A 13,875-nucleotide genomic window follows, 5' to 3' on the forward strand; every position below is an offset into this window, starting at 1 on the left:
TTTTCCATTTTCAATCCATCATCTACACAGTTGCAAAAATAAAAACAGTGCTCTCGCTCTCTCTCTTTCTCTGTGTCTCTATTACTCTACCCTTCTTTTCTCTATTCACAAAGGCTGCCACCCTCAATCAGGCCCTTGTCACTCACTTCTCATCTAGATGATTTCATCTCCTAACCTCAGCTTTTTTCCTTCTCTAATCTTTCCTTCACACCATTTCCAAAGCCGTATTCCTAAAACAAAGTTCTGATCATATTACTTCTTTGCTCAGAAAATTCCAATGGTTCCTTCTCACCTGTTGGATAAAATACAAACTCATTTGACATCTAAATATCTTCATAATGTGCCTCTGGCCTACCTATCCTAGTTAAATGAACACTGTTCTCCTTCCCATGATTCCTTACTATTCTCATATACATTTGATTTCCTATCTCCTTGCTATTCCCTAGGCATGGAATATTCTACTTTCCCATCTCCATCTACCAGAAACCCCCATTTCCTTCAGGATTCAGTCAAGCACCACCCCTTATAGCAACCTTACCTTGGTGTTTCCAACTGCTAGTACTCCTAACCCTGACCAAGAAATGATTTTATATTCACTTTGTAAATATTTTATATTTACTTATCTGTGTATATTTTTCCCTCTCTGAAAATAAAATGTATAATCCTTGAAGGAAGAGACTGTTTCATTTTTCATTTTTCTCTTTGTATTCCCAGCACTTCCTATAGTGCCTGGTACATAAAAGGTTGCAAATAAATGCCAATTGATTGATTGATTGATCATGCTATCCTTTATAGTATCATATCTCATCCTCCCAAGGAAATGGAAAAAAACTGAGAAGTAGGACAAGACTCAGGAGAGTACCATATCACATATTATCATCCATAGATGACCTTCCTATAACTTCTTCAGATTTAGACAATTGACTAGTCCTTTTCCTCTGAATATTTTCTCTCTCCTTTGATTTTGTGACTCCTCTACTTCTCCAATAGCTCTTTCTCTGTCTCCTTCACAAGTCCTCTTTTTCACCCCAATCCCTTAATTGGATTTCTGCAAAGTCTTATTCTGTGTTCTATTCTCTCTCTCTCTCTCTCTCTCTCTCTGTATGTGTGTGTGTATCTGTATGCTTCTCTCCCTACCTCTATCTATGTCTCAGTTTTTCTCTGTCTCTCTGTGTCTCTGTCTCCCTCTGTGTCTCTGTCTCTGTCTCTCCATCTCTCTCTTTCTCTCTTTCCTCTCTACCTTGACAATTTCATTTACTCACAGGGCTTCAACTATCAGTTTTACCCAAAAGACTGCCAAGTTCATGTTTCTGGCCCAGATCCCTCTGAACTCTCTCCCTAGACTTCCAGGGAGTAGCTCAAATCTCATTATTACTGCTACAATCTTTCCCTCTACTCTTCTCCTGATTTCCTTCCTTCTCTCTGGCAATGGTGCTGTAACTCACCTATTCACCCATAATCACAGCCCATTTGCCTCACTCTTTCACCTTTGATACTACCACATAACTTGCATTCTTGTCCTTCTTTATCATTACCACAATCAACACCCTAGTTCAGGTTTTAATCACCATCCACTTGAACTACTGTGTCTCTTCAGTATTTCCAGCCTTTACACTATCACCCACAACAATCCATCCTGCACAACACTGATAAACCTCTCTAATGTACAGTTCTGATCATGTGCTTCACGGTTAAAAAAACCTATCTGATGGCTCCCTATTGTCTAATAATAAAGTGCAAACTCCATTCCAACCCCTCTGCAATATGATCCTAGGCTACATCTTTAGACTGATAGATTTTTAAAATTGTTTTTACATATAATTGAGGGGAAAATAAAATTCTAAATAAATGGGAAAAATAAAGTTGATGAAAATTGTAAAAAAATACAAATAAAAAAAACAATTACCTGGGGCAGCTAGGTGGCGCAGTGGATAGAGCACTGGCCCTGGATTCAGGAGGACCTGAGTTCAAATTCGGCCTCAGACACTTAACACTTACTAGCTGTGTGACCCTGGACAAATCACTTAACCCCAATTGCCTCACCAAAAAAAAAAAAAAAAACCCAACAACAATTACCTTTCCTTCCTAGGAGGACCTATCATATTACTTTGATTGTACCTCTCACATTTTATATTAGTGTTAACATCAAAGCTTCTTAAACTGTGGGTTGTGATCCCAAATGGGGTCATATAACTGAATGTGGGGGTTGGAAAAAATTTTAGCAACAGTAAAAGTTTATGTATAACTGTTTTATATACCTATATATCTGGGGTCGCATAAAAATGTCTCAGGTGAAAAGGGTTCTTGAATGGAAAAAGTTTAAGAAGCCTTGATTTATATAAATACATGTGTACAATGTTAGAACTGGCTTTCCAAAGTTATCTAACCTGCCTACTGATATCCAAGAGGTCAGGAACTACTCATATTTATCTTTGCATCCTCCCAGGCTCAATACAGGGCTCTGCATACAATATGTCCTTTAATAAGTATTTATTGAATTCACTAAATGTCACAAAGACTTAAAAATTTAAGCAGACACAATCATTTCCATTAACCCAAGTGTCTACTAGAATCTTAGAAAAACCTGTTTGAATGTAAAAGGTGTCCCCCAAATCCTTGCTAATGCTTAAAATATTTAAGCTAAAGCTTATATCTGCACTAAGACTTGTGGCATATATCAAGTCTGATAACCTTGTTAAATGTCTATTGTGTTCTGTTCCTTTAAAATATTGATGCCATTAGTACTTGGACCCGAACAAGATCTTAAAAATAATCTATTCTTATCTCTCTCCTTTTATGAAGTGAGGCCAGAAAAGGTTAAGTGACTTCTCCAAGATTACACAGGTAATAAATGGTAAAGTTAGGATGTGACCCCAGGTATTTTGGCTTAAAACATAAAAGCATTTTCCACTCTATGATAGAACTGAAGCTTTTGTCTTTCTGGGGATATTTCTGTGGGGACCAATTTTTAACTGGGGAGTGAAAAATTCTAGCCAAAAGATGGGGTCATAAGAACCTCAAATAACAATTAATTCTTTACAGCTTCTAAGTAAGTTCTCTTTCCCTAACTCTCTTCCTCCATCTATCTTTTGAAGCAACTGATGGCACATTGGATATAGTTCTTGTCCTGAAATCAGGAAAACCTGGGCTTATTTCCAGCCTCAGACACTTACTAGCTGTTTGACCTTGGGCAAGTCATTTCACCTTATTTGACTCAGTTTCTTCAACTTTCTTCTCTCTTTTTTTTCTTTTTAACAGGCATAGTTCTGTTTATTCACTGTTTATAAAAAACATCTTATGTGGTTGCCATAGCAGCTGCCTGGGTCCTCTGGACAGATACTGGAGTGTGGTCAGTGAATTCCTGATAGGGAGACTTAATAAACACAGTCTCCTTCCACAGGTCTGGGGTTAAGTAGCTGTATGTTTTGGAGATGGCATCGAAAGTAGCTTTAGCAAAGTTGCCCAGAGTGGCAGTACAGCCCCTTGCAGAAGTGTAGCTGAGCTGAGACAATGCCAGTACCTCGAGGGGAGGGAATCAGGGGCACCAAAATCATTTCACAGTGCCCAGTGACCTTGCAAGGCAATGTGTAAGGCTTGCCATTCTTGTTCCCCTAATAGCCACGTCTCACAGGAACGATGGACAGCTTGGCCAGAATGAGAGCACCACGAATAACTGGCTACTTCCTTGGAGCACTTGACACCCAAGCCAACATGGCCATTGTTGTCACCAATGGCCACAAAAGCCTTGAATCTGGTACATTGTTCAGCTCTAGTTTGTTTCTGAATAAGCATGATCTTCAGAACCTCATCCTTCAGTAAAGGCCCCAGGAAGAAATCTATGATCTTAGATTCCTTAATAGGAAGGGAAAAAAGATAGATCTCCTCCAAAGGCTTGATCTTCATGTCCTTGACTAGCCCACCCAGCTTGGTGACAGGAACCCACTCCTTATCTTTGGCCTTTCCTTCTCGGGCCTGCAGCTATGACCCCAGCCTTGACCACGGCCCCGACCTCAGCCTCCACTGCCAAAGCCACCACAGAAGCCACTGAAGAAGCCCCCTCGGCCTCCGACTCTGGGGCCCCAGGGCCTCCAGCTCCTCCTGCAACACCGGAGTCATCCTCCATTTGGTGTTCATTAGAAGTAGAAGGAGTTACCTCAACTTTTCAATGGGGATAATAGCACCTACCTCCCAGGATTGTTGTGAGGATCATTTGAGATAATATTTATAAAAAGTGCTTAGCAAAGACCCTCACATGTGGTACATGCCATACAAGTGCTTATTTCTTTTCCTTTCTCTTATGGTTTTCCTTCTTTCTTTTGGTGGGACTTTTTATTCTCTTTATCCTTCAACATTTTATAATCTGAAAATTGAAAATTTATTATTTGTTTTTCCTACCAAATGAAGTTTAAATTCTCTATTCCTAATTCTTAAGGTAGGCGAGTTAGATATTTTATATTTATCTTTCTTAGGAAAAAAAAAGTTCCCCCACCACTGCCTAAGAAAAGTTTTGACCCTCCACACAATCCTATGCACATACACACTTGAGCACATGTACTTGAGCACACACACACACACACAAACTCCTCACCTACTCCCAACCTCAGTTAACTAAGAGAATAGACTAGATTACCTCTGGAAGATTTCTTTCTGCCTTATGATTCTATAATAATGTTCCAGACAGTACTGGGATTTGACACTGATGAGCAGTAATTTAATAAATTCAGTATTTGATCTATTTTACTCTAATGTATTTACTGGACTTGATAGATTTCCTTTTTATTGTAAAGTTGAAATGTGTCTGAGTTATAGTGTTTTATATTGTTTGTTGCTATACTTTGGCAACCTGTCTTAACTTAATTCATTTAATTCTGATAAGTAAAAGACCATATGAAGGGAAAGACAAATACATAAAAGGTCTTTGTTTTAACAACTGAATGATTTCGAGGAAACCTTTAGTTTTCCCCAAAACCAATGCTGTTGTGGAATCAAAGCTTGGTGTAATGGAAATTATACTACTATGGCTACCAGAAAACCTAGGTTGTAGTTCTAATTGCCAATAACTGGAGAGTTATCTTGGTTATGTAACTTAAATTTCTGCTTCAGGATCTTCTGCTGAGTGATGGGATTAGGCTGGGATAGAATCATAGATTTAGAACTGAAATGGATTGTTGAGGTCATCACATCCAATCCTCATTTTACAGAAAAGGAAACCAAGATCCAAAGAAGTTAAGGAATTTAATCAATGCTGCAGTGGCAGTAAATGCAATGGCCAGATTTGAACTCCAGGGTCTTTGATTCTAAGATCTATAGTGTTTTTCTTTCCTTGCTAGAAATGCCCTCCCTTTAGTCAGGTACTGTTTCTTTTTCTTTTCTTTCCTTTTCCCTTTTTGTCTTATCCCCTGTACCTAGAATAATGCCTCGCACACATTACACACTTAATACAGGTTTGTTAATTATTGAGATGCCACCATGCTTCCTACTATAGTCTCTAAGACCCATTACAATTCTAAAAGAGCAATGTCAGCAGTTATCAGAAAACTGATCCTGCTTCCAGAAGCTCCTCCAAATCAAAGACAATTGAAAATTAATTTAAGATGATCTAGAAAAAAATTTAGACTACAAACTGTGAACTCTGAGACCTGAAATCATTTGAAGAATTCAAAGCAGGATTTTTAACAGATTTTAATGGCCTTTGTTTACAATGTTGTTGGTTAAAACAAAAAGCTGGGGGGACTTTTAAAAACAGTTTAACAAAGAGAAGCTACATGAGTACTATCCATTTGAAGAAATATTAATGTATGATTAATTTTCTAAGGAAACAATGATGAATCTTCATAAAAAGGTGCATTTAGGTAGTACAGTACATTTAGGAAGGAAGGAAAGAAGGAAGGAAGGATGGATTTATTAAGTACAACTGTGGTCAGGCACTAAACAACTGAGATGCAGGTGTTATTGTGATACCAATCTTACAGTTGAGGAACCTGAGGTAAATAGATTAAATGACTTGTTTACACAGCTAGCACGTATCTAAAGCTGGATTTTAATTCAGGTCTTCCTGATTCCAGGCCTAGCTTTCTATCAACTGAACAACCTAGAAGTGTTTTAGATCCAAAAAATACAAATTCATAATAGATCAAATCACTCATTAAAAAGATGCAGTTTAAATAAATGTTTTTTTTTTAATTATAACTGTGAGGTTTTAGGAGGAAGGGGAGTGGATAAAAGAGTACCTTCCATAATCATTGGGGGAAACCATGAACATCCCATTTGGAAATTCTAAATGGGGAAAAAAATAATCTATTCAATTTAGGTTGAGTATTAAGAAGCTATTAGAATAATACTTGAGCTATTAACAGAGATTAGTTTTAACTAAAAAGTAAACAGTTACATGAAATATACCCCAGTAAATAATAAGCAATGTTTTTAAATCCATTTTGCTGTAGAAGCAAAGAATACAGACTGCTCACAAAATAAAACCCCATCATAAAGCTCAATTAAACATGTTAGGGGAAGCAACAAAGGCTCAGTCACTACCAACTAGATCAAATTTCTTGGAATAAAAATGTATTTAAAATGCCAATGTCTTGCTGAGAATTCACCTGTATCTCCTTGAGAGAGATAGCACCTGCATTACTTTCCAAGAAACACACCAATAAAAAGATGATGCTTTTGTTGGGCAAAGATCAAGCCTTCCAAAATGGAAATGTAGTCAAATCAATAGCTATTTTTAGCTGGCACATAGCTGATTGAGTGTAATTAATTCAACCCAGCAATAGGTAGATGCTTTGTTGCTCAGCATGCCACTTAGCTAGTCATTCCCATTGTCCATAGAGACTGTATCACACACCCCCATCTGGCATATGCCAGATCTCCCCTGGCTCCTTGTCTACTGTATGCATGCCTTGTCCTACAAAGGTGACAGACCACAGAACATCAACAATGAAACAAACACCTAAGCCACATTGATCTCACTTCTTGCCTGCAGCAGTGAAATGCACAGAGCCAAGAAAACAGCAGCACTGCAATGAATCATGATGAAGCTCCTGGATTTTATTATCTAAAAGAACCAAACAGCCAAATAATATTGACCTTAAAAGTTTGGTAGATTTCCAAATCACTTTGAACCACTTAGTACTGTATCCTTCCAATGAACAAGTATGACTGATCTCAGGCTCAGTTTCCTACTCCAAAATCTTCAGAAGCTAACACCTAAAATAGGATTTAAAGGTGGATCATTTAATACAACTCACAGCTTTTACTAATGAAGCAACTGGACCTAAAGAGGTTACATGGCATCAAAGGTAACTCCTATAGTAAGTAGGAAATCCAAAATGCAAACCCCGCTCCCCTGAACACAAATGCAGCCCTCTTTCCCCTATGCCACATTGTTACACAAGGTTCTCTGCCTGGCATTTAAAGCTTCCCACAATCTGGCTCCAACTGACCTTTCCAGATTTATTTCACATTATCTTCCTTCATGAACTCTATGTTCCAGCCAAATTAGGCTATTAGCAGCCCCTGATCTCATCCTGCCCTCTCCTATATTTGCAGATTCATACATGCCTTGAATACAGATCTTTCTCACCTCTACTTGCTGACATTCCTCTCTTGCTTCAAGGTACAATTTAGGTGCTTCCTTCTCTGTGAAGTTTTCCCCTATCTTCCCAGATAAAAGAAATCTCTCTCTCTCCTCCAGTCTCCCTTGGGCATTTTGTGCAGAGCTTTTCTTTCTGTTTGTTACATTCTACCCAATTCATCCACGTTAGAACACTTCCCCCATTAGATTGTCAGCACCTTGAAAGCAGGAGGAGTGCTCCTATTTGTACTGACATCCCCAGTGCCTAGCAAGTTACTGCAGTGCCTTACACACAATAGGCTCATAAGAAGTTAGAGAATCTCGGAGCCCATCTAGTTCAACAGTATCCCAATTCCAATATCCCCAAGCTCTCTGCTTGAAGAGCTCTAGTGAAAGGGACCCCACTAGCTCAGAAGCAGTTCAACCTACTTTGATACAACTTTGGTTGGTAGGTTGAGTTTAAAGCTGCCTCTCTGGAACTGTCACCCACTGTTGTTAATTCTGCCTTTCAGGGCCAAGTTGAAAATATCCAGATAACAGCATTTCAAAAACTTGAGGCAAGTTCCTATTTTCTTCTTGTCGTCTCTTTTCCAATCTAAATTCCCAACCTCCTTCAACCAATCTAGTTATAGCATGGTATCCAGTCCACTCAGTATACAAAATACACTTCAGTTGGTCAAAGTAGTACTGTAAAACTGAGTATTAAAATGTAGTATACATATCTGCACATTATATTATAGAAATGCTTTGACCAGGGCAGTATGCAGTGAGACCATCACTTCCCTTATACTGGACATTAATCTTCTCTCAATGCAAACTAAAAATACAATAGGGTTGGGGTTTTTTGCTAATATATCATGCTGTTGATTAATGTGACATTTAAAATTTTTGGAAAACATAGTTTCTGGGTGATTTAATTATTTTATTAATAAGGCTAACATTTAATAATAAAAAGAAGTCAGTGGCTAAAATGTCAAAGGCCCCTCATTGATGGTCGGCTCACAGTTTATATGCTCTTGGAAGATCAGGTGTTTCTGAATGTGGCAATGTGATTGGTTAAAAACTAATGAGAGAATGAATATTATAATGAGATACTGGCTATATTAAAATGAGGATCTTGAGGAATGATTATTCATGTCTTGGTCAAAGAGATATCAATTTCCATGTCACCTATCTGACAAAAGGGAGAACCCACATTTTCCCATATCTGTCTGAGTGAATATAATGAGCAGGAATTCACCCATTAGTCTAAACTTAGAATTTCTTTTGGATCTTTGCCTGGGAAAGCCTTTAAGAAAGATTTACCACACAGGTTGATTTCTGGATGAGGAAGTAGAAAAGGGGGAAAACTTTAGTCTTGATTCAATAATTAGTTATTAATACAAGAGAGAAATAATTTCTCTCATTCTCTCATTCATAATGATCTTGCCTTGAAGCCCCTAAAAGAAATGTTACCTACTTATACTTCCTTCATCATGCATTTGTGAATTTTTTATAATTATTTTTATTAGTTTGAATGAATATTTCCCAATTACATGTAAAAAAGTGTTTTTAACAATCATATTTTTAAATTTTGAGTTCCAAATTTTCTCCTTCCTTCCCATAATTAACCCCTCCTTGAGAAGGCAAACAATTTGATATTGATTATACATGTGTAAACATAATGGGTGTAGTGGAATGTGGAGCCCCAAGAAATTTAATAATCCTTAAACTTTCCAAAGGGAAAAACAGGTCTTCCTCCCACCTCAGGAATGTGGGTGTAGCCAGAGCACAAAGACCCTGGTCTGCAAGGAAAAAAGATGATATACAACATATGGATGGGTATTGATAGCCCATTCATTATTCAAACTCTAGGCATTCCCCAGTTGTTTTGTCCCAGTTGTTTTAATCCCCTCTCCAGTTGTTTTGACAGTTTTCTATTTTTTGTAAATATATAAAGAGACCAGCTCTTTTCTTACTCAGAGAGACAGTCTCCATAATGACTCTATCTCCCAGTCATATATTCCTCTCACCTAATAAATCTTTTTATTTTACAAAATTTGTTATGAGCCTCCAATTCTTTGGGTGAGTTAGCCCTCCCCAACCAGGTTGCAAGTTCCCACAACATAATCATGCAAAACATATTTCCATATTAGCTATGTTGCAAAAAACAACATAAAACAATAAAAATAAAGAAAGTAAAATAAAATTGTGCTTCAACCTGCATTCAGAGTTCATCAGTTTTCTCTCTGGAGGCAGATAGCATTTTTTCATCATTGGTCATTGTCAATTGTCTTGGATCATTTTCTTGATCAGAATAGCTAAATCTTTCACAGTTGGTCAGCCTTATGGTATTGCTGTTACTATGTATAATGTTCTCCTGATTCTATTTACTTCACTTTGCTTGAGTTCATATGTCTTCCCAGGTTTTTCTGAAGCCATCCTGCTTATCATTTCTTATAGCACAATAGTGTTTCATCACCATCATATACTAAAACTTGTTCAGCCATTTCCCAACTGATGGGTATCCACCTGATTTCCAATTCTTTGCCACCATAAAAAAAGCTGCTATAAATATTTAGACAAATAAATCAAAGCTATCTATATACATATGAAAAAATGCTTTAAATCATTATTGATCAGAGAAATGCAAATTAAAACAACTCTGGATGGGGGCAGCTAGATGGCACAGTGGATAAAGCACTGGCCCTGGATTCAGGAGGACCTGAGTTCAAATCCAGCCTCAGACACTTGACACTTACTAGCTGTATGACCCTGGGCAAGTCACTTAACCCTCATTGCCCTGCAATAAATAAAAACAACTCTGAAGTATCACCTTACACCTATCAGAATTGCAAATATAACAAAAATGGAAAATATTGAATGTTGGACAGGATGTGGGAAAGTTGGGACACTAATCTACTATCGGTGGAGCTGTGAAAAGATGCAACCATTCTGGAGAGCAATTTGGAACTATGCCCAAAGGACTATAGAACTGTGCATACCCTTTGATCCAGCAATACCATTGTTGGTTTATATCCCAAAGACATCCCCAAAAAGAGAAAAAGACCTATTTGTACAAAAATATTTATAGCAGTTCTTTTTGTGGTGGCTAATAATTGGAAATCAAAGGAATGCCCATCAATTGGGGAATGGCTAAACAAACTGTGGTATATGATGATGATGGAATATTATTGTGCTATAAGAAATGACAAGCAGGATAACTTCAGAAAGGCCTGGAAAGACATGTATGAAATGATGTATACTGAAGTGAGCAGAACCAAGAGAATATTGTGCACAGAGACAGCAACGCTGTTTGATGAAGAACCGTGAATGACTTGACTATTCTCAACAATACAATTGCAATGGTGGGGAAATGGGGTATGGGTTGGGATAGGGTTGGGGTTCTTAGGAATTCCTCTTTAAAGAATTACACCCTCTTGCACACAAAAGTAGTTAGAATAAGGTGGTGGTTTATTTAGGGCCAAGGGAAGGGAAGGGGGTGAGAGGGGAACCATGAAAGAAATCCTTGGACTTCTCATGGGGAGATAGGCACAAAGCACATGGCTCAGAGGTACCAAATCTCCTTGAACAGGAGACTGGAAGGTACTTTTATAGAAGACTGATGGGGGGAGGGGTCACCATTTGACTGTGGAAAGTTCCTTTAGTGAGGGAGAACCATCCTCCACTGGTAGTGACTAGAGGAATTGGGTGAGGGGTGGCTACAGACCTCTCTCTTCAGGACACAAAGGCCGCAGCCACACCCAAATTTATCTCCCCAGGATAAGGGAGACCAGAATGAAGGGTGGGAAGCTAGCTCAGTCTGATTTGGTTCAGCTTATCTCTCTAGGAGTTATCTGTCCTCTGGTTTAGTTTCTCAAGGAGAAGGTTCCTTGATGTGCCCCAGAGAACTTCTGGGGTGCTCTGCACCCCATGACACAATGATCCAAGACAATACCAAAGGACTATTGATGAAATATACTATCCACCTCCAAAGAAAGAACTGATATTGATGAACAGACTGAAGCATGTTATTTTTCACTTTCTTTCATTTTTTTCTTTTAATCAAGTTTTATTGTACAAATGACAAATATGGTAATGTTTTACATGATCATACATGTATAACCCATATATGATTATTTGCCATCTCAGGGAGAGGGGAGGGGAGGGAGGGAAAGAGGGATAAAAATTGGAACTCCAGACTATAAATAAAAATGGTTATTATTATTTTTAAAAAAAGAAAGAAACCCTTTCCCCTTTTCCTTGTTCTCTTTGTGATACAGACCTAGTAGTGGTATTGTTGGGTCAAAGGGTATGCAGAGTTTGATAACCTTTTGGACATAGTTCCAAATTGCTCTCCAGAATGATTAAACTAGTTCACAATGCCACCAACAATGTACCAGTTGTTCGATGTCCTGGAAAATTGCACTAAACAACTAAGCACCGAGTTATAAGTTCTCTCCCCCTCCCCAAATTTCCTTTGATTAATTTTTCTATGTTCATATTAGAACCACCTAAGAGAACACACAGCCTCTAAGAGTCTGTCTCCTTTTGGGTTTTGTATCTTCACTGACCAGCATAGCTTACCCCTAGTCAGATTAATTCAAACACAGAGATGATGATTCCAAACCCAGAACTCTATCCATATTTATATTAAAAACAACAGAAAATCACTGAAGATTTTTTGAGTAAAGGAGACATGTACCTGTGCCTTAAGATTATTTTGTTGGCCTTATAAACAATTGGAAAGGAAAAAAACCTGAGGCAGAAAACCAATTAAGAAGCTAGTATAATATCCCTGAGCAAGCTTCTTAAATTCTGTGTATCACTGGCAGATACTTAGAATGTACTACTAGGTCATAGATGAGTTTCAATATGCCTAAAATGAAGTGGCTTCCCTACATCGGCTCTCTTATTGTGATAAAGGGCAGCACAGGGGATAGCTATAATGATAGACCTGGAATCAAGAAGACTCATCTGAGTTCATATCTGGTACCAGACACTTACAGCTGTGTGAACCTGGGCAAGTCACTTAACACTCTTTGCCTTAGTTTTTATCATCTATAAAATGAGCTGGAGAAGAACATGACAAACCACTCCAGTATCTTTTTGAAGAAAACCCCATACAGGGTCATAAAGAGTCAGACATAAATGGAAAATAACCAAATAAAATTGTGATGTAATGTAAGATCTTCCTAAGTATATGACTGAAACAAACTCCATATTAGTTAGGCATGTTTACCTATTCAAATTGTTCTGAATGAGGAGGGACATTATAAATATTTACAATATAATTGATGGCACAACATAATCATAGACTACATTTGACTATTGTATTGATTGTTGTTTACCTAGAAATAAGTGCATCTGAAGAAAGAGGTGTTTATATTTCCTTGTATTCCCAGAGCTTAGCACAGTGCCTGACATATAGTAGGCACTTAATAAATGTTTATTCATTCACTGACTTACATAGCTAACAAGAGAAAATTTATGTCAAAGAAATAAAGTCAGAAAACCAAAGATATTACAAAATATTGTATAGAGATAATGAAGCTCTACCCATAATAATATAGGAGAAAAAGTCTTCCTTTCTAGGAAGTTTATTGTAATATTTAGGTCTAGTTGTTCAATGTCCTGGAAAATTGCACTAAACAACTAAGCATTGAGATGTGCGTTCAAGTCCTGACCCCCGTGACTTAATAACTGTAGCTACTTTCCCTCTGCCAGCCTCTGCCTTCTCATCCATAAAATGTTTGTGATTTTTGCACCATCTACATGACAAGGTGATTGTGAGGATCATGAGATAAAATATGGAGGACCTGCTCTCAAGTGCTCTATAAAAGTAAGCTATTTTTAGGGCTATGATCTTCATCAGGAACACCAAGGACTTCCTGCTTCATTTAGATGCAATTTAACAAAGTATGTGCAACTACAGAAGAATGGGGTCAAAGGATGCCTTTCCTAAGTAGTAACATCCTCTCTCAAAGGGTTGACTCTTGACCTTGTTTGCCTATTATAATGAAGAGAAGCTCACAGTTCATGATAGGGCTTGGATTCTTTGAAGTCTTATGGCAAGTGGCTATCCAGGTCCCTTCATGCCTCATTATTCATTCCCTTCATTTCAGTATTCCTCACTGTTTGACTTGTGCTTTAGAGGGGGAAAAGAAAGCTGTGCTCTCTAGAGCAAATACTCAGTAAGAACAATTTTCAGAAAATGGAAAAATATTTAACCAAGCATATATTCAGTGTGACTCAAATGGATGTCAAGCTCAATTCTCTCTGATGTATGCATACCATCTGGCTCATCAAAAAGCAAAGAA

The 13,875-nt window shown here is 37.8% G+C and overlaps 1 pseudogene; it reads right to left on the reverse strand.

Annotated features, from left to right (window-relative positions):
* Positions 1-3,295: 3,295 nt before the first annotated feature.
* LOC122747889 overlaps positions 3,296-13,875 on the reverse strand; it is a 96,902-nt pseudogene continuing 86,322 nt past the window's right edge.

This window comes from Dromiciops gliroides, chromosome 3 (genome assembly GCF_019393635.1).
Source record: "Dromiciops gliroides isolate mDroGli1 chromosome 3, mDroGli1.pri, whole genome shotgun sequence".
NCBI lineage: Eukaryota > Metazoa > Chordata > Mammalia > Microbiotheria > Microbiotheriidae > Dromiciops > Dromiciops gliroides.